Raw genomic sequence first — 25,114 nt, 5'->3', positions numbered from 1 at the left:
GGTCGTGAAGGTGTTGGATGTGCCTCGCTTAGTTTTCTGCATGGCATACACATAAACATTAAATACGAGCCTCGATCGGCTCTCAGTTTGTCCTGTGAATCGGCTCAAGGAGCCGATCCACCCATGATCCGTATGAGATGTACGATCAGATGGTGGTCATGCTTGATCGAAATAAAGCTAAAACGACCTACTACGATTTAGGGTTTTCACCACATAATCGGAACATCCTACTCGTGATTGAGCCTGGCGGCCACGCACGGTGATCGTAAACCGACCCTAGACAAGGCCTAAAAACCAACACGAAGTTGATCCCCGGAACATCCTCGTCTAGGGCTAGCGAACTACACCCTACGCGCCACCGGATCCTTCAACCCGTTTGTAAGGCCTAACTATGCAGATATTAAACTAATCCTTGAAGAACAAGGAGCAATCATAACGGATCGGATCTACTAAATAATGATCAAGCGGGTGCCGCCCTTACACCCAAGATAGGTGTAAGGGCGGCTAGACATCTAAGGGTTGCACGACGACGAGCATATGATACGATGAACAATGCTAACCCTAAAACATCTATGATAACTACGTTGCTCGCCATCAACAAGGCTTCAAGCACGAGCAACGCATGAACAACGAATAAACGTGTACTACCTAGATCGCAAGATGCGATCTAGGCAGCATGATGCTTACCCGGAAGAAACCCTCGAGACAAGGGAGTTGGCGATGCGCCTAGATTGGTTTGTGGTGAACGTGATTGTTGTTTATTTCATAAACCCTAGATACATATTTATAGTCCGTAGACTTTCTAACGTGGGAATAATCCCAACCGTGCACGAGCCAAACTCTATCTAACCGACACGTATCCTACTATGTTACGTATACACGGGCAAACTAGCCCAAACTTTGTATACAAGGCCGATTCATGTATTTCTTCCATATATATTCTTCAAGCCCATCTGTAATCGCGGCCCACCTCTGATCCGGTCAAATTCTGGTGATAACACATGCCCCCCTGGTTTTGGAAATGACAATTCCAAAATCACTCGCTTTTCTTCGTCGGGTCATGTCGTGGCAGCAGCGTAACCGTCGCAGTATCCTTCGTCATGATGCCTTGCCTCTTCCACTTCTCCGCGTGACCTGGCAAATTTTTTTTCTCTTTTGTTGGGCACCACTTCCTCGGAAACTGCTGTGGCATTGAATCTCCACTATATCCCCTTTTATTTAACCGTTCCAAACAGTTCGTTTCTTCATCCCCTTCGCATTAGCACTTCAAAAGCCCTCCTGCGCCACCATGTCTTCTTCCTCCTCTGCCTCATCGGGTCTTTCCATCGAATCCTCCTCCTCCCGCGAGCCGACGCCGGAGTGGGACCCGGAGGAGGCCCATGCGGCCAACATCCGCCGCGCCATCGAAGCCGGGGATGAGCCCAGTCACGACTTCTCCGTCTGGTCTGAGGACGACAAGTCCTCGACCGACGGGGAAAGTGACCTCCGCTTCCTCGCCGACGGGGAGACGGAGGAGGAGAGCGATGACGATCGCTTCTCCTGTGATGACTTCACCTTCTCCGAGGAGGAGGAGGGAGGAGGAGGAGGACGACACCTCCTCCGACGAACCGCCGGCCAAGCGCTTCCGCCCTCGGCCGGGGAACCTCAGCGACTTCGACAGCCGACGACGACGATGCCGACGAGGAAGACGAGGACAACGAGGGTCCCGCCGGCGGCCGCTACAGCAGCCGACGACGAGCCCGCCGGGAGTAGCGCCGACAGCCGGCGACGACGGCGACGACGAGGGCAGCTGACGGCCCGTAGATAGGACCCCTAGCATAGGATCGTAGTAGTAGATGGGGCAATGTATCCCCTAGTACCTCCTTTTGAGAGCAATCAGCTCTTTATGTAAGAAATCTCGTTTATCAATGAAGAATTTCCCCAATTTGATTTTGCCGATTTCCTTTATGCTAATTCAGCCGATTTCCCCTCATACTGACTTTGCCGATTGTCCACTTAGCCAATGCTCAATGAGCCGATGGCAACGCATCGGTCCCTCATAATCCGCCTTCATCTCTTTGACTACGGAGTGATCGTAAACTTGGTCAATGCTCAATAAGCCGAGGTCAACGCATCAGTTCCTCACGATCTATCCTTCATCTTTTCGACCGATGACTTTGAGCTCGGTGGACAATGTGGAAGACCAATGCCTTCAAGAGAGCCCTAGAACCGCTGCTGAAACGACTTGACGCTGAAGCCGATACTTCTGCGAACGGATATCACCTGCTCGCAAATCTCCTCGGTGATACTTTATAACCCCGCTTCCGTTTCTTTGCAGCAACCGGATGGCCCGTAGCCAACTCCCTATCGGTGATGATGGATCCCAGCCCCAGCGATCCTTTTCTGCAAGAACTCACCACCTTTGAAGAAGATTGCGACGCAAGACCAGCCGATGACACTCCAATCGGCTTCTAAAAACAGAGCATCTACCAGGTCAGCTGCCCCCCGAGCCTCAGTCAAGGCGAAAACAGTGATGAGGACATGCAATTCAGACAAATGGACCTGAGCTCGATCACATCTGAGAAAGCTACCATGCAGAGCCAGCCAGAGCCGACCACTGTTCTTCCGTTGAAAGCCGATACTGCAGATGATCACCAGCGGCTTAGAAACCAAAACTCCTCTGACAAGGTTGTACCATGAAAACCCTTGTACGCCCAAAACTCCTCTGACAGCACTGCTGAACTGGCAACCTTGCGCACAGAGTTGGAGGTCCTCGTGTCTTGAACACGCCACTGGTAGATCCCATGAAATTTGCACTAGAGTCGATGGCCGTGCATCGGCTTTGTTCCTTAGCTCTAAAGTCGATGTCCGTGCATCGGCCGTACATCATGAAAAAAATTTACTCGGCCGATTTTTCTATCGGCCCCCGATATTTCACCGCACATGTATCGCACATGTTCATCCGATTAGGTGCCCCCGAGCCGATTCCGCCGGTAACTGCTGATATCGGCTCTGTGGTTAGCCAAGGCACTATATGTGAACGTCGGCTCTGTTAGGACCAGTTTTGACTTCTTCCAGCTCATCAGCCGACGTAAAACCGTTGCCCATTAGATCGACGTTGAACATAGGCAGAACGTATGATGAAGATAATTTTTTGGCCGATTGCTGGAATCGGCCTCCACGTTGATCAAATCGCTCACTGAAGGCTTTGCAATGTTCCTTCATAGATCCTTGGGGCCGATCACACGGATCGGCATCGCCACGTTTGTCCATAGATGTTGCTCTTGTTACACGGTCAGGCCGGTGGATAAGACCAGCCTTACCCCGTCCTTCGTCACGTCGATGCGCTCGCAGTCGTCCAAATTGATGCCTGAGAGTGGCTCTTGGCCCGTTGTCTCCCAAACGTTCATGCCAGCCGTTGAAATCTCGGCTGAATCATCCGCGTGGACGACCTCTACTTCATCTCCATCCCACTGTATTAAGCATTGGTGCATTGTGGATGGAATGCAACAGTTGGCGTGGATCCAATCTCTTCCTAGCAGGACAGCGTAGGTGCTCTTGCTATCGACAATAAAGAACGTCGTAGGGATGGTTTTCCTTCCTACGGTCAGATCCACGTTCAGAACACCTTGTGCATCAAATGCTTGGCCGTTGAAATCGCTCAGTGTCACATTGGTCTTGATCAGATCCGAGCTAGAGCGTCCTAACCGACGTAGCATGGAGTATGGCATAATGTTGACTGCCGCTCCGGTGTCCACCAAGCATCTTGTTGACAGTGCTGCCCATTGATATAGCCTCGCAAGTACAAGGCCTTCAGGTGTCCGTAGCTTCTTTCTCGTGGCTTCTCAAAGATAACCGGCCGTGGGCCGCAGATCAAGTTGTGCCACAGGTGCCTCGTCTAATCTCGGAGCACTAAACTCCGTCGGAAGGATGAACACCATGTTTGTGCCAGCCGATGTTTCATCATCGGCTTTCTTTTGTCTGGGGCGCCACTCTTTCCTTTGTGGCCGACCTTCTTCGTCCAGGGTTAGCTGAATTTTAGCGGCCAGATCAGGCCGCGCCTTCCTCAACGTGTGCAGGTATAACCGCTCGTCTTCCTCCAAACCACGTAGTCGCTGAACCCTACGCTTTTGGGAACGGCTGAGTCCATCAGGGCACCACCTTGGCCGGTGGTACTTATCTTCTTCTTCATCATCATCGTCTTCTAATTCCTCGAGATCTTCCACCCGAGAGGACTCAGCGTGCTTGTTCCGAGGCGGGAAAGGCCCTAGACGTTTGAACACGGACACGTTAACTGCATCCTTCTTCTTCTGTTTACATTCTGGGCAGTTGCCGATTGTAGGCAATCGGCTCATTCCTGAATCCCAGCAGTGTCTGAAGAAGGGACAGTCCTAGTGCCTATCCACGTCGTCTTGCTCTCTCGACTTTTCCTTGGCGTGGCGCTCATATCTCTTCTCGTCGCGATCATGCCGATGATGTCTCCTGGCGTCCCAAGCCAGACGATCTCTTTCGTCCTCGCTGTTATACCGTCGGCGTTGGTCATATTGACTCACATACTTGTTGAGGAGGTGATCAGAGAGAGGTCGCTGATATCTTACGTTCCTCACTTCTCCCTCTGTGATGTAGCGCTTGCCATCGTGACGGAGCCGATCGCGTGGAACGGCTTCCTCTCGTGTCCTTGCTATGAGAGCAGCTGCCCTCGTCTCCGTCCTTACCAGAGTGGTGCCCAGGTCCTACCATGTTGATATTGCACGAGAATCCTGGCTGGCACCCTCCATGGTAAGTGCACTCCACCATGTTAACGGCGGGGAAGGGGTGTGTGTCAACCTTCATGGCGTACTGGCTGAAAATTAGACGCCCTTGTTCTATCGCCATTTGGACCTGTTGACGCCACACCCTACAGTCGTTGGTGGCGTGGGTGAACGTGTTATGCCACTTGCAGTATGGCTTCCCGTTCAGCTCCTGCGCCGTGGGGATCTTGTGGCCTTCGGGTACCTTTAGCTGTTTCTCCTTAAGCAAGAGGTCGAAAATTTGCTCAGCCTTGGTGACGTCGAAGTCAAACCCTCTTGGAGGACCTTGTGGCTTAACCCACTTGCGGGACACGGGGCTTGCCCACCGAGTCCATTCAGCTACCGCTACCTCTTGATCTCCCGCGAGCCTTCATCCTCATCCGCCTCAACCAGGACCACCGCACGCTTGAATTTATCCCGGTATACATCCGGGTGGCGCCGTTCATATAATGACAGCTTTCGCACCATGTGCGCCGGTGAAGGGTAGTCTCGCTTGGGAGGCCACGTCCTTGATCGGTGATGCGAGACCCACCACCGCCAACTCGATCGCTTCTTTTCAGCTCACACGAGCCGAATAGCATCGGTTCCTAACATTTCGAAGCGCCGGATGTATTCCGACACCGTTTCTCCGCGCTTCGTCGTACTTGTGCTAGATCGGCAATGCCAGCCTCGGAAGCCTCCGAGTGATACCGCATGTGGAACTGCTCCTCCAACCGCTTCCAAGTCCGGATTGAGTCCGGTGGCAGCGATGCGTACCACCCGAAAGCCGATCCCGTGAGGGACCGTGCGAAGAACCTCACACGCAGCTCATCCGATGCCGAGATCGTGCCCGCCTGTGCCAAATATCGGCTCACATGCTCGATTGAGCTGGAACCATCTGATCCACTAAATTTGGAGAATTCAGGGAGCCGATATTTGGGTGGTAGTGGGGTCAACTCGTACTCGTTGGGGTACGGCTTGGAATAGCCGATTGCCCTCCTCTTCGGCACCATGCCGAACTGGTCTCTCAATATCGTACTGATCTGATCCGCGGTGCTGGCTGCAGGAGTCGAACTCTGAAGATTTGCCGGAGTGGCATACTTATCCAGCCATGCTTGCTTCTCAAGCTCTGAGCCAACTGCAGGAGTTGGGCTCTGGAGGTTTATCGGGGTGGCGTACTTGGCTAGCCACGTCTGCTTCTCAAGATCTGTCCCCGAAGTTCCTCAAGTCCCTGCTGTTGCAGTGTGGTTTGTGAGTGCCCAATTACTGCAGTCTGGCACGTATGTGCACGTGTATCCGTGAGGGATCTCCTTAGGCGCCTCATGCAAGAACTGGTAGTCACTAGGGTCGCCACCGATCTTGTAGACGACGTATGCCGGTGAATTCGGCACTTCTGGTGCTGCCAACGCGAATGGCAGCGGTGGATGGGACTGGAGTGGCATCTCTCCTTGGTGAGTCCCTAGAGCTGGTCCCGACGGAGAGTGCTGATGCTTCATGATTTCCTGGATCACGCGAAGAGCGACACGCTCCAAAGTGTTCACCGGGCTCTCGTAATGGCGGTGCAGCGAATGAGCTACCATGAAGTTAATCTCCCGACGCAGCGACCCGGTGCATTCTTCTCGACGGGGCGGACAGGTCCACTCCATCGAGCGCGCTTCAGGTGAGAACCCTTTCCACCCGATGCCATGTGAGCGGGTTCCGTGAAAAGAGCCGATGAGGTCGGCTTCGAGGATCGCTTTGACCTCGTCATACTTCTTCTTGAGCTCCTCGGTCAGATCCTCGTACGTGACTGGAGTTCCTTCCGCCATCTCGGATGTAGATGGCGATGCGGTTGATGTCGAAGATTGTCCCACCGGGCGTGCCAGAATGTGTTGCGGTCAGAAACCCACCGGCGAGCAGCGACGGGCAACACAGTAGAGCCGGGAGGCTCCCAGGGCTGCGGCTGGCCCTGGCCCCTCCGAGCGAAGGCCCGCAAAGACTCCGGCACGCACGTCCGATGCTGATGCAAGGGCATGCCACCTGACCTATACCTGGTCAGGAAGGTGTTGGATGTGCATCGCTTAGTTTCCTGCATGGCATACACGTAAACATTAAATACGAGCCTCGATCGGCTCTCAGGTTGTCCTGTGAATCGGCTCAAGGAGCCGATCCACCCATGATCCGTACGAGATGTACGATCAGATGGTGGTCCTGCTTGATCGAAATAAAGCTAAAACGACCTACTACGATTAGGGTTTTCACCACATAATCGGAACATCCTACTCGTGATTGAGCCTGGCGGCCACGCACGGTGATCGTAAACCGACCCTAGACAAGGCCTAAAAACCAACACGAAGTTGATCCCCGGAACATCCTGTCTAGGGCTAGCGAACTACACCCTACGCGCCACTGGATCCTTCAACCCGTTTGTAAGGCCTAACTATGCGAGATATTAAACTAATCCTTGAAGAACAAGGAGCAATCATAACGGATCGGATCTACTAAATAATGATCAAGCGGGTGCCGCCCTTACACCCAAGATAGGTGTAAGGGCGGCTAGACATCTAAGGGTTGCACGACGACGAGCATATGATACGATGAACAATGCTAACCCTAAAACATCTATGATAACTACGTTGCTCGCCATCAACAAGGCTTCAAGCACGAGCAACGCATGAACAACGAATAAACGTGTACTACCTAGATCGCAAGATGCGATCTAGGCAGCATGATGCTTACCCGGAAGAAACCCTCGAGACAAGGGAGTTGGCGATGCGCCTAGATTGGTTTGTGGTGAACGTGATTGTTGTTTATTTCATAAACCCTAGATACATATTTATAGTCCGTAGACTTTCTAACGTGGGAATAATCCCAACCGTGCACGAGCCAAACTCTATCTAACCGACACGTATCCTACTATGTTACATATACACGGGCAAACTAGCCCAAACTTTGTATACAAGGCCGATTCATGTATTTCTTCCATATATATTCTTCAAGCCCATCTGTAATCGCGGCCCACCTCTGATCCGGTCAAATTCTGGTGATAACAGAGGCAGAGGAGGAGGAGGAGGAGTCCATGGTGCAGAGGAGGGCTTTCCGATGGCTAGTACGGAGCAGGGGGATGAAGAAGCGAACTGCTCGACGCAGTTAAATAAAGGGGATATAGTGGAGATTTAATGTTGCGGCGGTTTCCGAGGACGTGGTGCCAAAACTGTCAAATCGTGCAGAGAAGTTGAGAAGGCAAGGCATCATGATGAAAGGATACTGCAGCGGTTCTGCTCTGCCACGCGTGACCCGACGAAGAAAAAACAGAGTGGTTTTGGAATTATTATTGCCAAAACCAGGGGGCATGTGTTATCACCAGAATTTAACCGGATCAAGAGATGGGCCGTAATTGAGATGGGCTTAGAGGATATGCACATGAAATGTCTTTGAATCGGCCTCGTGCGAGAGTGTGGGCTAGATTGCCCTTGTATTTGTACATTATGGTAGATTTTGTTAGGATTAAGAGATAGAGTTTAGCTCGTACACGGTTAGGTTTATTTCCAAACTAGAAAGTCCACGGACTATAAATATGTACCTAGGGTTATTAAGAAAGGAGGATGATCACGTTCACAACAAACCAATCTAGGCGCATCGCCACCCCTTGTTTCGAGGGTTTCTTCCGGGTAAGCAACATGCTGCCTAGATCGCATCTTGCGATCTAGGCAGTATCAGTTTATTCGTTGTTGGTGTTGCTCGTACTGAAGCCTTTATGATGGCGAGCAACACCCTTATCGTGGATGTTTTGGGGCTGATGTCGATACTTTCATGATATGCTTGCTTAGCTACGCTGCCCCTCAATATCTAGCTGCATTTGCACCTATCTTGGGTGTAAGGGCAGCATCTTGCTTGTTCTTTATTTAGTAGATCTGATCCGTTATAGTTATTCCTTGTTCTCCAAGGATTGGTTTGATATCCGCATGGTTAGGCCTTGCAAACGGGTTGAACGATCCGGTAGTGCGTAAGGTATGGTTTACTAGTCTTAGAGGGATTGTTCCGGGGATCGACTTCGTGTTGGTTTTTAGACCTCTTTAGGACTGGTTTTCCATCATCTTACGTATCTGCTAGGCTCAACTACGTGTAGGATGTTCCGGTTATGCGGTGAAAACCCTAGACTGTCGTAGATTGGTTTAACTTTATATTGATAAAGCAGGATCCCCATGTTATCGTAAATCCAATGTGAACCATGGGGTAATCGGCTCTTTGAGCCGATCCACAGGGTAACCTAAGAGCCGATCGGGGCTCGTATTTAATGTTTACGTGTTTGCCATGCAGGAAACTAATCGAAGCAATCCATCACCTTCCTGACCAGGTATAGGTCAGGTGGCACGCCCTTGCATTAGCCAGGACGTGTGCCGAAGCATTGCGGGCCGTCGCCCGAGGGACCAGGGCCCTCCAGCAGTCCTGGGAGCCTCCCGGCTCTCCGTGTTGCTCGTCGGTGCTCGCCGGTGGGTTTTGGCAGGCAACAGCCATAGCCTTAGATTGCATCAATTTCATGTTTTAGTTGCTTTTCGTAGTCTTGTTTTTGCGTATCTTTTTCTTCCATCTAGTAGATTGTTAGGATTTGCGTTTTCACTATCATCTAGTTTTCAGTTTTTGTTGCTCCGAGTCCACATAGCGTACAGTTTGCTTGTTCCCAACCATAGACACAGCCTTTCGATATACATGACTAGGAATTTTCCCAAAAGAGACTAGTTTTATCGCTCGACAGGCTGCTCATTAGGTTATCGGTGCTTTGCAATTTCTGTTGGCCGTGTTACAAAGACTAGAGTCATAAAATCAAAAAAAATAGAAAATAAGAAAATAAGAAAAGAAGAAAAAGGAGCTACATTGTTGCGTGTGATATAAAGAAAAATAAAAAAATGTGAAGTGCTAGTAAAGAGATCAAGTGAAGGCCTAGTTTACTTTTCTGCACCCGTAGTTGAGCAATCTTGTGTCTGTTTCCGTTGAGCTTTGCTAGTGTCTCTCGAGTGCATTGCAACCTGTTCATCCATATAGTTGCATTGCCACATTTATCGCCTTGTGTGAGTATCATTGGTTGTTCTACGGTCAGCGCTAGAGCTTGTTATTGGTGCAAATAGGTAGCCTACCTACAGCCCCACATATATCCTGCTTTCTCGTGTGATTGTTCTTATACCCTTGATATTCGCTTCGCTACATCTGTGCACTAGTTTTCAATCCAAGTGGTAAGCAATACTAATTCACTTTGGAGCGGTAAGATTTACCTTTCTTATCAGTTTTTGAGTGTTGTGAGAGTACCACCACAGATATTTGTTTTAGTGCACTAACCTACTAACCATGTCTTCTAGTGATGCTAAAATTGTTGACCAGAAAAAGAAGGATGGAGCTGACATTGTTTCTTGGAGGGAGTATGAAGCTCTTCGTAATGAGATGCAACGTGAATTCCGTGAACAGGGCGAAGGACTTAATGATGACATTCAGAAGGTCACCAAGAAGCTGGACACTACTAATGAGACCGTCAATACAATCCAAGTACAAATGACGGATATTCAACGCAATCTTCAAGCGTTGACATTTGCCATTGATAATCTGACTCAACAACGACAACAGTCACATCATTAAGATGAGGAGAGTAATCATGGTAACTTTAATGAAGAACCCGCTGCTGAAGAGCGTGGTGTTGGTCGTGGTGTTGGACGTGGTAACCGTGGTCGTGGCTTTGCCGAACTCGGAGCTCGTTGTGTTCCTCCACAACCGCAAGACGATGGTTTAGGTAAGCCAAAATTCTCAATTCCCAAATTTGAAGGAGGTCCTGATGTTGAAGAATACCTCACTTGGGAGCTGAAAATTGAGAAGTTATGGCGCCTACATGACTATACTAAAGATAGGAAGATTAAGATTGCTATGCATTGCGTTGGTGGGATGGCGTTACATGTGCTCGTCAAGAAGATGGACAAGTTCATGTTCTTACATGCATGGCGCGAGATGAAGGCAATTATGCAGGCTCACTTTGTTCCCACTAATTATTTGCGATCTATATATGATAAGTTGACCCTCTTGAGACAAGGTGTTATGACGGTTGGTGCTTATTTCATGGAGATGGAGATGCTTATGCAGCGTGGCCGTGTCTGTGAGTCACTTGAGATGACAATGCAGCGTTTTCTACATGGTTTGAAGTATAATATCAAAGGCATTGTTCGTCATCACCGTTACACTACTAAGAATGAGCTACTACATCATGCAAGAGAAGCTGACGCACAGTTAGCGGAAGAAGCGCAAATTAAAGGCCATGCTACAGGAGCTGGGCGCTTTACATCTAGGGCGCCACCCTCTACGGCGCCGGCGCCATCAACGCAATGTTTCCTACTCCGTATAGCAAGCCGGTCTCCAATGTGTCCAACATAAAGAAGTCTGAACCTGCTGCAAGTGGAAGTGGTTCTAGCATGTCTACGGCGCGCAACCGCGATATGAATTGTCATACATGTGGTGGCAAGGGTCACTTCAAGAGAGATTGTCCTAACCGTAAAGTAATGATCATTAATGACAATGATGAGTATGAGACTGGAGATGATGCTGATCCGGATGCTCTAGATGATGATGATTATGACAGTGATTGTGTAGATGCTTTTCCGTCTGAAGCTTGCACTATTGTTGTGTCACAACGTGCTCTCAATGTGTAGCCAAGTGCATCTACTCAGCGCTGCAATTTGTTCCAAACAAAGGCACTAATTGGTCCTGATAAAGCTTGCAAGGTCATTATTGATGGCGGGAGTTATCACAATTTAGCAAGCAAGGAGTTATGTGCCAAGCTGAAACTGAAGTATCTACCGCACCTGCATCCATATTATATTCAGTGGTTGAGCGACAATGGTGAGATGAAGGTAAACCACATGGTGCGTGTTGACTAGATAGGACCGTATAAGGATTCCATTGATTTTGATGTGGTTCCTATGACGGTATGTCACCTGCTGTTGGGCCGGCCATGGCTCTATGACCGTTCTGTGCAACACAATGGCCGCGCCAATACATATCACTTGGAGTTCAAGGGCAAGAAAAATAACTTACAGCGTATGTCACCACAGCAAATTGTCAATGAATCTCGTTAGAAAGTTGAAGTAAACTTGGAGGATGCAACCATAGATAGGCGAGAGAATTGTAATGTCGTGAGTTATATAACGAAAAGTTAGAGAGTGAATTCCTTAGTTATATTAGCCATCAAAAAGGATATGAGAGAGTTTAGTGAGGATCCTACAAATATGCCTCTTGTGCTTATGTACAAGGGTGAGGTCTTGGTTTCTAACAACATGGCCCCTATTCCTCTTGGTGTTTCTCATGTTTTGCAGGAATTCAGCGACGTGTTTCTGGAGGAGGTGCCCGTAGGATTGCCACCATTGCGTGGTATTGAGAATCAATTTGACTTGATCCCCGGTGCCTCGCTGCCCAATAGGGCACCATACATGACGAACCCCAAAGAGACGAAGGAGATACAGAAGCAAGTACAAGTTCTACTCGACAAAGGTTATATTCGCATAAGACTAAGTCCTTGTGTTATTCATGTTATTCAAGTTCCTAAGAAAGATGGTACATGGAGCATGTGTGTTGATTGTAGAGCGATAAACAACATTACTATTCGATATCGTCATCCTATTCCCCGTTTAGAGGATATGCTAAATGAATAGAGTGGTGTTGTTGTTTTCTCTAAGATTGATTTGCGTAGTGGTTATCATCAAATTAGGATGAAAGAGGGGGGTGAATGGAAAACAACCTTTAAAACAAAATTTGGTTTATATGGGTGGTTAGTAATGCCTTTTTGTTTAACTAATGCACCTAGTACTTTCATGAGACTGATGAACCACGTTTTGCGTGATTTTATTGGCAAATTTGTGGTTGTGTACTTTGATGACATATTAATTTACAGTCGCAATGAATCTGATCATACTATGCATATTCGACATGTTTTGCAAGTGTTGCGTGGTAATAAACTCTATGGTAATCTTAAGAAGTGCACATTTTGCAAAGATAAGGTCATATTTCTGGGTTATGTTGTCTCTAAACATGGAGTAGAGGTATCTAAAATTGAAGAAATTCAAAATTGGTCTACTCCCATGAATGTGAGTCAAGTAAGAAATTTGAATGGTCTTGCTGGGTTTTATAGAAGATTTGTGCCCAATTTTAGTATTATTGATGCACCTTTGAATGAATTGACTAAAAAGGGTGTTGCTTTTGAGTGGGGCGCCGCCCAAGATCATGCTTTTGATGAGCTAAAACGTATGTTAGCTTTTGCACCGTTGCTTGCACTTCCTGATTTCAATAAACAATTTGAGATTGAATGTGATGCTAGTGGTATTGAAATTGGTGGTGTGTTGATGCAAGAGGGTCATCCAATTGCATATTTTCTGAGAAACTTTCTGGAGTTTGCTTACAACAGGGCGGTACATTTTACCACAGAGTTGTGTCCGTTTGAGTTGGTGTATGGTTTCAAACCCATTACTCCACTTGACTTGTTGCCTCTACCCATCCATGAGAGAGTCAATATGGAGGCATCCAAGAGGGCAGATTTTGTACGGAAGATACATGAGAAGACTAAAGAGCTGATTGAGAAGAAAGGCAAGAACAATGTTGCAAGGATGAAGAAGAAGCGCAAGAAGATGTTGTTCAAGCCTGGTGATATGGTCTGGGTTCATTTTCGCAAGGATAGGTTCCTGAAGCTACGAAATTTCAAGTTGCTTCCTCGTGGTGTTGGTCCTTACAAAGTGCTTGCCAAGATCAATGATAATGCATACTCTATAGATCTTCCAACTGATGAGTTTGGTGTCAGTAATTCTTTTAATGTTGCTGATTTGACACCATATGACGGAGAAGACCTTGGAGTGTCGAGGTCGACACCTTATGAAGGGGGGGGAGATGATGAGGACATCCCTACCGAACTACTACCTCCATCATTGCAAGATGAAGAAGATATTGCTATGAAGTTCAAGTCCAATGAAATCAGTATTGGACCTATGACAAGAGCTCGTGAGAAGCTACTAAAGCAACAGGTGAACTTGTTCTTAAATGATACTTTGATTGATGAGAATTTTATACTGCCTAAGTCCTTTCACTTGTGTATGATCAGGTACGAGGATAAAGGAAGCATCGCACAATGAGGAGGAGAACAGCTGGACATGGTGCTGGACATGAAGAGATCCCATGGACGCGCGAGGGGGGAGAGGGAGGCATGCGCGAAGGAGAAGAAGAATTCCAGGCCGGCGCCACGCTCGGCAACACCGGCCGCCACGCCAGCCAGTCCGGCGCCACCGGCTCACACGCCGGCTGATCCGGCGCCTGCCGGCTCCTGCACCGGTGCACACCGGGCATCGATCCAAGGAGTCTAGCGCCCCCGCCCGGTGCCAGGCCCGGTCCTTGCCTGACAAGGGTTTAGCATGTCAATGCCTACAGATTGTAGACTAGGGTTTCGCGGAAAGTAGAGGGCAAGTAGATCTCGAAGGTTCAGCCGAAAAGGTGCTCGACTATGAAAAACTAGGGTGTGTGTTGACAATGATATCGATCCTTTCTTTCTCCCTTGGCTCCCCTTTATATAGGAGATGGAGCCGAGGTTTTCGTATCGTACAAGTTACAAACTCCGTGAAACTATTTGAGTCCTTCCCGTATTATTACAAGACTCTTTATTCCTAATCTATCTCTATCTTCCATATCAATGTTTATTGGGCTTCTGGGCCTCATAAGCTTCGGGTCGTGAGCCTCCAGATAACCTCGGGTACCTTATTCGGTAGGCCAATTCGGGATGCCTATGTCAGTAGCCCCCGAGATTTTGCTTGAATCGTAGAGTCGAGTAAAATCTTCGTCGTAAAGTCAATCCATAAATTCTTCGGATTACCATAACACTTTGCTCAAGGTATTTATATCTTGTACAGGGATAATGGTAGATGGGGCTGGTTCATCTGACGGATCAGATACCAGTTAACTGCTCTCGTGGCAAACCCGCAAAAACCTAGTTCAAGGTCAGGACTTGACCTCGGGATACTGGCGTAATTCGACATGCTCCGCTTAAGGTCTTACCATGAGCCAAATTCCAGCTATATTTTATCGTTATATTTTATCGAGTACCTAACGCGTCCGCTAGGATTTTTCTTCGTGTCTGTTCACATGGATAAAGTAGTAGAGCGCATTCGGGTGCGATACCACGCCACACAGGATGGATCCTGGGGACTTACCTTCGTAAAATATTATGGCATCCATAGTTTTTACCGCGCCGGACGCACTCTGAGAATATATTGTCGAGTGCCTTTGTCGGCTGCTGAAATTACTAATTTCTCCGAGTTGTTTAATGATAATATCTTGATATCCCGATGGGAGTACATGACGAGTTATATGTAACTCGAAGATGTACGACGATAATTCCTCGTCTGCATTTCTATTTCTTGTCTTGTCAACCTCTTGTTTTTTTCCTTCTCACATTTCATCGGGTGCGCGACCAGCGCTCCCGATGGGAGCAGCCCCCAAGGCAACAGTCAAGTGTTTGCACTTGGCTGTAGGCTCAGTTTTTGTTATTTTGACCAACTCTATATTTTTGTCTTTCGATATGTCCTCTTATCATAAGTATAAACAATACTTCTGATAAGAGTAGCCCCCAAGCATATGAAAAGATGCTTGCATTTGATCATAGGCTCCCAAAATTTCTTTGTTTTGGGACTCGAAGTTTTGTTGTCACTATATTTAATTGAACCACTCGAAGCTTTTCTTGAATGACGTCGTTGCTGACGATAGCCACGATTCCCACCTTGGAAAGTCACGACTTCTGTCACCTCACTTGGTTATGGGCCCAAAATTCTGCGCCGTCGACATGTCACGCAAGTGGGGGACACACGTCCTCCGTAATTTCCGGCACGCGCGCAGTAACTTCCGTTCAGTATTTTCAGAATGATAAGACCCTTTTACCCTTTGGACACGTGTAGGGCTTGGAACGCTCGCCCTTTTCATCCAACAGCTTGGCGGATCAGCTTCCCTCTATAAATTCTCCATGTCTTCCTCATTCGTCCCCTTCGTTGCGCCGCACATATGCTCCTTCTCTCTCTCCACCATTGCCGTCCGTCGGAGCTCCTCGCGCACTTGCTCTTTTATCTCATGTTCTTCCACCAATCTACTCCCCATGGCTCCGCGCACGAAGCTATGCAGGAACGCCGCTCCGGGCACCAACGAGCATGCAGAGAAGGCCAGGATTTCGGGATGGGAGCGCTCCAAGATCTCCGCCCAAGACCAGAAGACACTGAAGAAGCTGGGCTTGCTGAAGAATAAGGAAGCATTGCAGATGCCCGGAGATGAGAGCGTCCCTCATCCTCCTATCGGATTCTGGGTAACCTTTGTCGACTTTCTCATTCGCGGCCTTTCCATTCCAATCCACGAGTTTCTTCGTGGCCTCTTATTCATCTACGGGATCCAGCTACACCAGCTGACCCCAAATTCCCTGCTCCACATTTCTATCTTCATAACCCTCTTTGAATGTTTCCTCGGCATCCATCCCCATTGGGGCCTGTGGAAACATATTTTCTATCTCCGGCGCAACAATTCTTGGAACGTCATCTACAATGTAGGTGGCGTCTGTATCTGCGTCCGTCCCAACGTTGATTACTTCAACGTTAAATTCCCTGACTCTGTCCAAGGCTGGTGCAAGAAATGGATGTACATCCAAGACGAGTCCTCCCTCTCCCAGGAATATGGCATTGCGCCGTTCGAGCCTGCCGAAGAAATTTAGAGTTGCAGATCCTGGGACACAGAAGCCACTGCTAAAGAAAGGGAGGCCACTGAAGCCCTGATGACCCACATCCATCAACTCCAAAACACCGATGGATAAGAACTCTCGGGTGTGCAAATAATCGCCTACTTTCTTAGGATTCGGGTGTAGCCGCTGCAGGCTTGCAAAAACCCTCTGTGGATGTACTCATGAGCGAAAGATGTCGACCGTTTGTCCAAGGATCTTTCTGTGAAGGACTTGGAGAAGCTCGTCGATGTTTTACCTCCTTGAGCAAAAAACATGAAGTCCCTTCATCCTGTCGCATGGAGCCATACAGTGCTAGCCACGCTCTCCCCCAAGTAAGTTTTTTCTTTCGGGTCGAGTTCGCTATTTTTTCGACTTCCATTTGTTTCCCTTGTGTGCTCACTTTCTTGTGTTTTCTTTGTTTTGCTTTATGTAGGATCACCAAATTCTTTTTTCTCTTCCCCCCCTACCTGAAGGTGGAGAGGTAGATGGTCGATTCGTTGTCACCGACGATTCGCAAGAATCCTCTCTTCCTGAGAGTGAAGCCGCGGAATGGCAAAAATCCGTGGGTTCCTCCGCAAAAGAGACAGAATCAGAGCAACACTCTAATTCTGCCCACTCCATCTCTCCTCCTCCTGCCACTTCTCCGGATGGGCGCAAGAGGAAAAGAGACACTATCGAAGATTCCGGCGCATCCAAGCCTGCCGAAATAACTGCCAAAGAATCTTCCCCTGAGGAAGAAGACGCCTTCGACCCCTTCGCCGATGCGGGCGCTGTTAGCTCATAAGTTGCTCTTTTTTGTCTTCGTCTATCTTATGTTTCTTTCGGTACTCTCATATTTTTATTTTTTGCTATATTGACAGGTCTACTGAAGGGGCAGAGGAGGAAGAACCCGCAGCTCATGGAACAGCTCCTATGAGCACTTCCAACACCCTGGTTCTCTCTGAAGAAAAACGCACTGCCGCGGAAACTTCGCCTCCCCAGGAACGTAGCCCAAAAGCCTTGACTCCCGTGCCTATCCCCCGAGGGCCTCCAACTAAGAAATCTAGAACCGGGGCTGGAGGCAATCAAGAAGTTGTTGCTGCAGGGAGTTCGTCGACTCCCTTCCTGGAAGACGTGAGTTCCCTTTTTCCTACTCACCACCTCTTTTGCTTGTCCGATTGTTCCCTTCTGATGATATCTTTCTATCTTGTCGAATTTCTGTGCAGCCCTTAATGAATGATCTGATCCACCTGGTGACATAGGCATCCCCAATGGGCCTGCCGAAGATGGTACCCGGGGTTTACTGAAGGTCCACGACCCGAAGGATAAGGAGAGTCGGAAGCCCAAATTGTTATTAAGGAAAGCTAGAGTTATATTAGGAAGCAATACTTGTAATTTTGCGGGATGAGTTGGAAACCCTCCCGGACTCTGTAACTTGTGTATTACGAATCCCTCGGCTCCACCTCCTATATAAGGGGAGTCGAGGGACAAAAAAGCATCGAATCATTGTCTCACAAACCCTAGTTTTCATATCGTCGAGTACTTTTCGACTTGAAACCTTCGAGATCTACTTGCCCTCTACTTCCAACTAAAACCCTAGTCTACAACCCGTAGGCATTGATAATTTAATCCCTTGTCAATTGGCGCCGTCTGTGGGGATTAGAGGTGTCAAGGATCTGATCTCGATGGCACGTTCAAGATCATCGACTTCGTCAACTGCAAGCAACGCGATGGACAAAGGTAAACAGATCGAAACTGGTCTAGTTGATTTTGTACCTCACCCGCCCTCCCGTTTGGATCCATATGCGTATCTGGAGGAGCCCATGGAGATGACGTTCGGAAAGTTCCACTTCCGCGTCGAGAAAGAAGGAGCGTATCGTCTCGAAATTCCGATCTCATTGGGATTATCGACGGTCGATCCCGATTTTCGAGCTCAGCATCATCCATCTAGTCTGGAGACGAGGAGATTTCGTCGCCACGCTTCATCAGCACCAGGGCAAGCGAAAAACTCGTCAAGATCTTCAGCGACATGTCCTTCGAGTCATCTGCGGACTCCTATATAAGCGATGACTCGAGCGACACCGACAGCTTCAACTTCATCGACAAATCCATCACTGTTGGAAAGGTCTTCACCAATCTCTATAATGGTGTCACCAGACCTGACAAAATCCAGCATCCAAAATATCATCAGATCTACGCAATTGGAGAACCAAGCCGGACAGAACCAGCAACGTCAGAGGCTTTCGATGATGCGGGAAATCCGTATGTCGATCCCGCAGATCTTGCGCGAGGTTTGGGAACAAAATATATCGGAACAGGAACATGAGAGATGGTGCAATTTCTGCGGGCCGTGTGGGATCGAGTTGCAAGAGCTATCGATGGCACAGAACCAATGACTATCGCGGCAACACCTGAGGAGTCACAAGCATACCAATATAGGCTTGCCCGTATCAGGAGGGAGCTCGAGAAACGAGAAAATCGAGTTGGATAGGAGGCGGGAAGCGGCCTCCGCATCAAGCGGGCGAAGAGCGGAGCTAAGTCGACATTCGGGAACTTCGGGAGATAGTTACGGGGAAGCTCGAAGGAGAGCAAGGTCTCGCCTGCAAAACATACCCAGGCGAGAGAGGAAAACCTAGTTCAAAACCTCGACATGTCTTTTATGTCAATCGACACGAGGGGAACATTATTCCCAAAACACCGGAAGCTGGGTATATGGCGACACAAGCTTTTATCCTCGCAAATAGACCACCTCCCGGAGATCCAAGAGAAGCATTGTACAACATGGCCATGGCAGGGGTCGGAGTTATGGGGACCGCATTCGTAACTCCGCCTCCTGAAGGGGCAGCAAGGCAAAATAGTCCACGACCCGCTGCAGCGGCGCTGGGTCCCGAGAGAACAAGTGGAGCACGAGACACAGTAGCGCAAGCACGAGTGGACAGAGCACGACAAAATAGAAGGGAACATCGACACTCCCCAGAGTTAGATGATGAGGATATGTGTGGGCTGTCGTGCTTTACAAGGAGGGTCCGGAAAACTCGAGTTCCTTCAGGGTTTAAATTACCCGACAATTTCAAAAAATTCGACGGCCTGCAAGATCCAGAGGATTGGCTAATCGATTATCTCGAGACGGTGAAGCTCATAGGAGGAACCAGAGCAACAGCCATGCAAAGCATCCAAGTACATCTGAGTGGAGCCGCAAGATCGTGGATAAAGAAGCTTCCCCCAGGTTCCATCGACAGCTGGGACAGTTTTGAGGATGTGTTCGTCAAGAACATCCGATCTACCTGCAAAAAACCTGCGTCGTTAGAAGAGTTAAGATCGTGTCGACAAAAGCATGATGAGTCAATGAGAAAGTATATCCAAAGATGGAACATCATTAAAAACTCGGCAGAGAACATATCTAACGAGAGAGCGATAGATGCGTTTGTAGCAGGAATTCGACGAGGAGACTTTGTCGAAGATTTGGGGAGAACTAACCCAAAAACAGTATCAGCATTGATGGAGATAGCAAACAGGTGGGCAGATGGAGAGGATGTTGTTCACAATAAACGGCACGAGTCGCCTGAAGAGGACCGCAATCGAAATTTCCAAAATAGGCGACGATTTTCTCGGCAGTACTCGAATTTCGACGCTCCTGGTCAAATCTCGGCTGGTTTTCGAGCAAGCGCTGGAGGAAGCAATAGAGATGACTATCAAAGGAGTAACGAGCAGCGAGGCAACAACAGAGATGATTCACGAAATAATAGGCCAAATAATGGGCCAAGGTTCCAGAGGCCTTTCGTGTCCCCCGAAGATATGATGAACGGGCCATGTCAGATGCACTTTTATCTCGACAGCAATGGGAAGAGACAGTCAGGACACTTACAGAAGGACTGTCGAAATTTTCAGGCAATGCTAAGGTTTGCAGGGCAGGCCAATGCTCAGGCGATAAATAGAAACCCTCAAGGGCCTAGGAGTGAGATCCACTTGCCACCTCCTCCCGCAATTACGGACGAAAATCGACACCAGCTCAGAATAGCGGCAGCACCACAACCACCTCCATATGTTGATCCTAACTCCAACGGAGCGGTCTCGATGATTCAGAAGGGTAGGCCGTCCAATAGAGCTCGGAAAGTAATCTCGCGACGGTGTTCATGGCGGAGAAGATGCCTCCACCAACGATTGAGTACTTAAATTGGTCGGGGCAAGACATTGGCTTCACAATAGCAAATCATCCGCAGCAAGTTCCTCGACCAGGGCGGTCAGCACTTATCTTACCAGCGATAATCGCGAGGATTCGATGTATCCCGCGTATTCATAGATGGAGGCGATAGTCTAAACCTTATGTACGCAGATACACTAAGGAAGATGAACATATCTCTAGCAAATCTGAAACCAACCGACACACGTTTCCATGGTATCACGCCAGAAAAACCAAGTTATCCGTTGGGAAAGATCAATCTCGATGTTCAGTTTGGGACCCGAGAAAACTACAGAATAGAGAGGCTGGAGTTTGAAGTTGTGGATTTCCCGTCGCAGTATCACGCATTGTTGGGACGGCCAGCATATGCCAGGTTTATGGCGGTGCCACATTACACATACTTGTTATGGAGGCTACCTGGACCTAAGGGACCAATCACAGTCAAAGGAAGCTTCGCGTTAGCTGATAAGTGCGACAAGGATTTTCATCGACTGTCAGAAACTTTCGGGATGCAAGCAGAATACATGGAGTCAAGGCTTACGACTGATTATGATGTGCTGCCAGATCTAGGAGCCAACCTTTAATACCGCAAAAGATTCCAAGGAGGTGCAGATTCACCCGACAGATCCGAAGAAAACGACGTCCATCGCGACAGATATGGACCTCGCATAGGAAAGCGCGCTCGTCGAGTTCCTCCATGAGCACTGGAAAATCTTCGCATGGTGTCCAGCTGACATGCCAGGAGTACCCAGGGAACTTTCCGAGCACCACCTAAATTTGGATCCAATCGCAAAACCAATCAAACAACCTTTGCGGCGTTTTTCGGAGCCAAACCGCAAAGCTATGCTATCAGAGATCGATCGACTAAGAGAAGCTGGTTTCATTAAAGAGCTGCATACAGAGGCCACGTGGGTAGCAAACCCAGTGCTGGTTCCGAAGAAAAACACTAAAGTCCTTCGCATGTGTGTCGACTTTACGTGTCTCAACAAACATTGTCCAAAGGATCACTTTCCCCTCCCAAGGATCGATCAAATTATCGAATCCACGGCAGGATGTGAACGTCTTTCCTTCCTGGATGCATACTCTGGTTATAACCAGATCAGATTGAAAGAAGAGGACGAGGTCAAAACAGCGTTCATTACACCTTACGGCGTGTTTTGTTATAAAACAATGCCCTTTGGTTTGAAAAACGCGGGAGCAACATATCAGCGGATGATGCAGAAGTGCTTAGCAACACAAATCGGAAAAAACGTACAAGTGTACATTGACGATGTCGTCATAACGTCAAAAAAGGGGGCCACGCTAATCGAGGACTTGAAGGAAACTTTTGACAACCTCGACAAGTTTTGTCTCAAGCTGAATCCGACGAAGTGTTCTTTCGGCGTCTCTGCAGGAGAACTTCTCGGGTTTTTAGTCTCAGCAAGAGGGATTGAAGCTAATCCCGAAAAAATCCAAGCTATCGTAACAATGAGAAAGCCAACAAAGTTGAAAGAAATACAGCAGCTAACTGGGCGAGTCGCAGCTTTGAGCATATTCGTCGCCAGGCTGGGAGAAAAAGCGTTACCGTTCTACGCTTTAATCAAGCAAGGAGAGAAGTTCCAGTGGAACGAAGAGGCAGATAGAGCTTTCGAAGATCTCAAGCGTACAATTTCGACACCACCAATCTTGGTGGCGCCTAAAGAGAAGGAACCTCTCTTGTTATACATTGCGGCTACACCCCAGGTGGTCAGTACGGCGCTAGTTGTCGAAAGAGAGGAAGAAAGAAAACTTCATGGAGTGCAGAGGCCAGTATATTTCATCAGTGAAGTTTTATCGCCTTCAAAACAGCGGTATCCGCGATGATAGAAGCTAGCATATGGAGTGTTTACAACTGCAAGAAAATTGCGGCATTATTTTTCGGCGCATCCGATAATAGTGCTCAATGAGGCACCTCTATCCAATATACTAAACAATCCAGAAGCTACAGGTCGTGTCTCCCTTTGGGGAATAGAACTTTCTCCTCGGGACATCACGTATGAAAAAAGAAAAGCAATAAAGTCACAAATTCCGCGATTTCATAGCGAGTGGATGGAGCCGCAAAATACGGGACCCCCGGATTTATCAAGAACTCTGGACTATGAACTTTGACGGGTCCAAGAGGTTAGAGGGAGCTGGAGCAGGCGTGATACTCATATCACCCGAAGGCGACAAATTAAAGTATGTCTTGCGGATGACGTTTCCAAACGCGTCTAACAATGAGGCAGAATACGAAGCTCTTATACACGGGATGAAGATGGCGAAGGCTTGTGGTGCAACTCGACTGAAAATCTTTGGTGACTCACAATTGGTGGCTCAACAAGTTATGAACCAATGTGACGCAGTCAATGATAGCATGGTGGCATACAAAGAAGTGTACAATGAGCTCGAGAAGTTATTTGATGGATGCGAGGTAAATCACATTAGCAGACTGAGCAATGATGAAGCCGATGTTCTCGCAAACATCGGGTCGCAATGCCTTACGATTCCACTAGGCGTGTTTTGGGAAGAGATAGCCGAGAGATCTACAAAGCCGAAGAAAACACAGAAGAAGCAGAAAGATGAGAAACCCTCGGGGACTCCTAAAGAGGCACTAGCAGAAGAAGAGGAACAGGAACTAGTAATGATGGTGCAGGTTCCATGGATGCAAGCGTACATATCATACATCCTAAGGAAAGAAATACCCGATGATCCAGTTGAAGCAAGGCGAGTTATTAGACGATCCAAAGCTTTTACGGTGGTTAAAGGGGAGTTATACAAGCGAAGTATTTCGGGCGTGTTGCAAAGGTGCGTCACACCCGAAGAAGGAAGGATGATGATGAAGGACGTGCACGAATGAATATGTGGTCATCACGCAAGCAGTCGAGCTATCGCGGCCAATGTTTTTCGAGCAGGATTTTATTGGTTGACAGCAATCGAGGATGCAAAGAAGATAGTCCGAACTTGTGACGCGTGCCAGAGATTTGCTGCGAAACCTCATTCTTCGGCAGCAGAGCTGATGCCAATACCATTGTCTTGGCCCTTTGCTCAATGGGGCCTCGATATGGTGGGAAAGTTACATAAAGCCTCGCCGGGAGGATACGAGTATATGCTCGTCGCTGTCGACAAATTTACCAAGTGGATAGAAGCCAAGCCGATAAATTCACCAGACGCAGCGTCTGCAATAAAGTTCGTGAAGAGCATTGTTTTTCGGTTCGGAGTACCTCATAGCATCGTCACGGACAATGGCAGTAACTTCACATCCAAGGAATTCAAAGCATACTGCGCGTGAAGTAGGCATTAAATTGCACTTCGCGTCGGTTGGGCACCCGCAAACCAATGGTCGAGGTCGAGAAAGCCAACGGTATCATCTCGCAACGGTATCAAGAAGCGATTGCTGGGACCACTCGGAAAAAGCTCGGCATACGTGGCCGGAAGAGTTGCCAAGTGTATTATGGAGTATTCGAACAACGCAAAATACGAGCGACGCGAGAGACTCCGTTTTCCTGGTCCATGGAGCAGAGCAGCGATCTGTCGATAGAAATAGAGCATGATTCTCCAAGAGTCACGGAGTACGATGAAGAAACTTCTAGAAGAGCATTAGAGGACGATGTCGACGCATTGGACGAAGCCGGAGATGAAGTACTATCACGGGTCACCAAGTATCGGCAAGACCTCGAAAAATTATCATAGTCGACGCTTGCGACCAAGGTCCTTTCGAGGTTGGAGATCTAGTTCTACGACTCAATCAACAGAGTACTGAAAAACTCGAGTCACCATGGCTTGGCCCTTACATCGTCACGGAAGTCATCGAAGGAGGAGCATACAGGATCAAGGATAAGAAGACGGGGGTTCCCAAGAAAAACCCCTGGAACGTGGCGCAGCTAAGGCATTTTTACGCTTAGTGTCGAAATATAGTCCTCCTTGTAAAAATACAATATACTCAAACGCCCGCGAGTTTTCAGACGCACTCTTTTCCTTTTCCAGGGCACCGAGTGGGGCTGGGAAAGGTTTTTAATGAGGCGGGCTCGCGGTGCTGCAATATAATAAAGATAGTGGAGATATATATCTTTTTCTTCGACAGGCTCGGGGGCTTATGCCCAAGAGTTACAATATATACTATCAAAACTATTTCGCTTTGGTGCAAAACACCTCGCAAAATAAATGAACATACAAAATAGTGATCAGCAAAAAAGGCTCGGGGGCTCGTACCCGTAAATATAGTACACTCAATATAATTTATCTTGCCTTGGTGCAACCCCGTTTACACAAAAAAGAAAATCGCCACCGAAACACTCGGGGGCTTGACAAAGAAAATAAAGGAATACATCTTTCGTGGCTTTACAATATACAAGGTACAAATCATTGAGGAAAATCCACAAGAACAAAGGAAAAATTAATGGCCGCCTAGTATGTTATCTATGGTCATTCATTCATTATTGGAAGTGCGAGTGCTATGTTCAGCATAGC

Source organism: Lolium rigidum, chromosome 3 (assembly GCF_022539505.1).
Source record: "Lolium rigidum isolate FL_2022 chromosome 3, APGP_CSIRO_Lrig_0.1, whole genome shotgun sequence".
Taxonomy (NCBI): Eukaryota; Viridiplantae; Streptophyta; class Magnoliopsida; order Poales; family Poaceae; genus Lolium; species Lolium rigidum.
The sequence above is the reverse complement of the archived record's forward strand: the minus strand, read 5'-3'. Positions refer to the sequence as shown.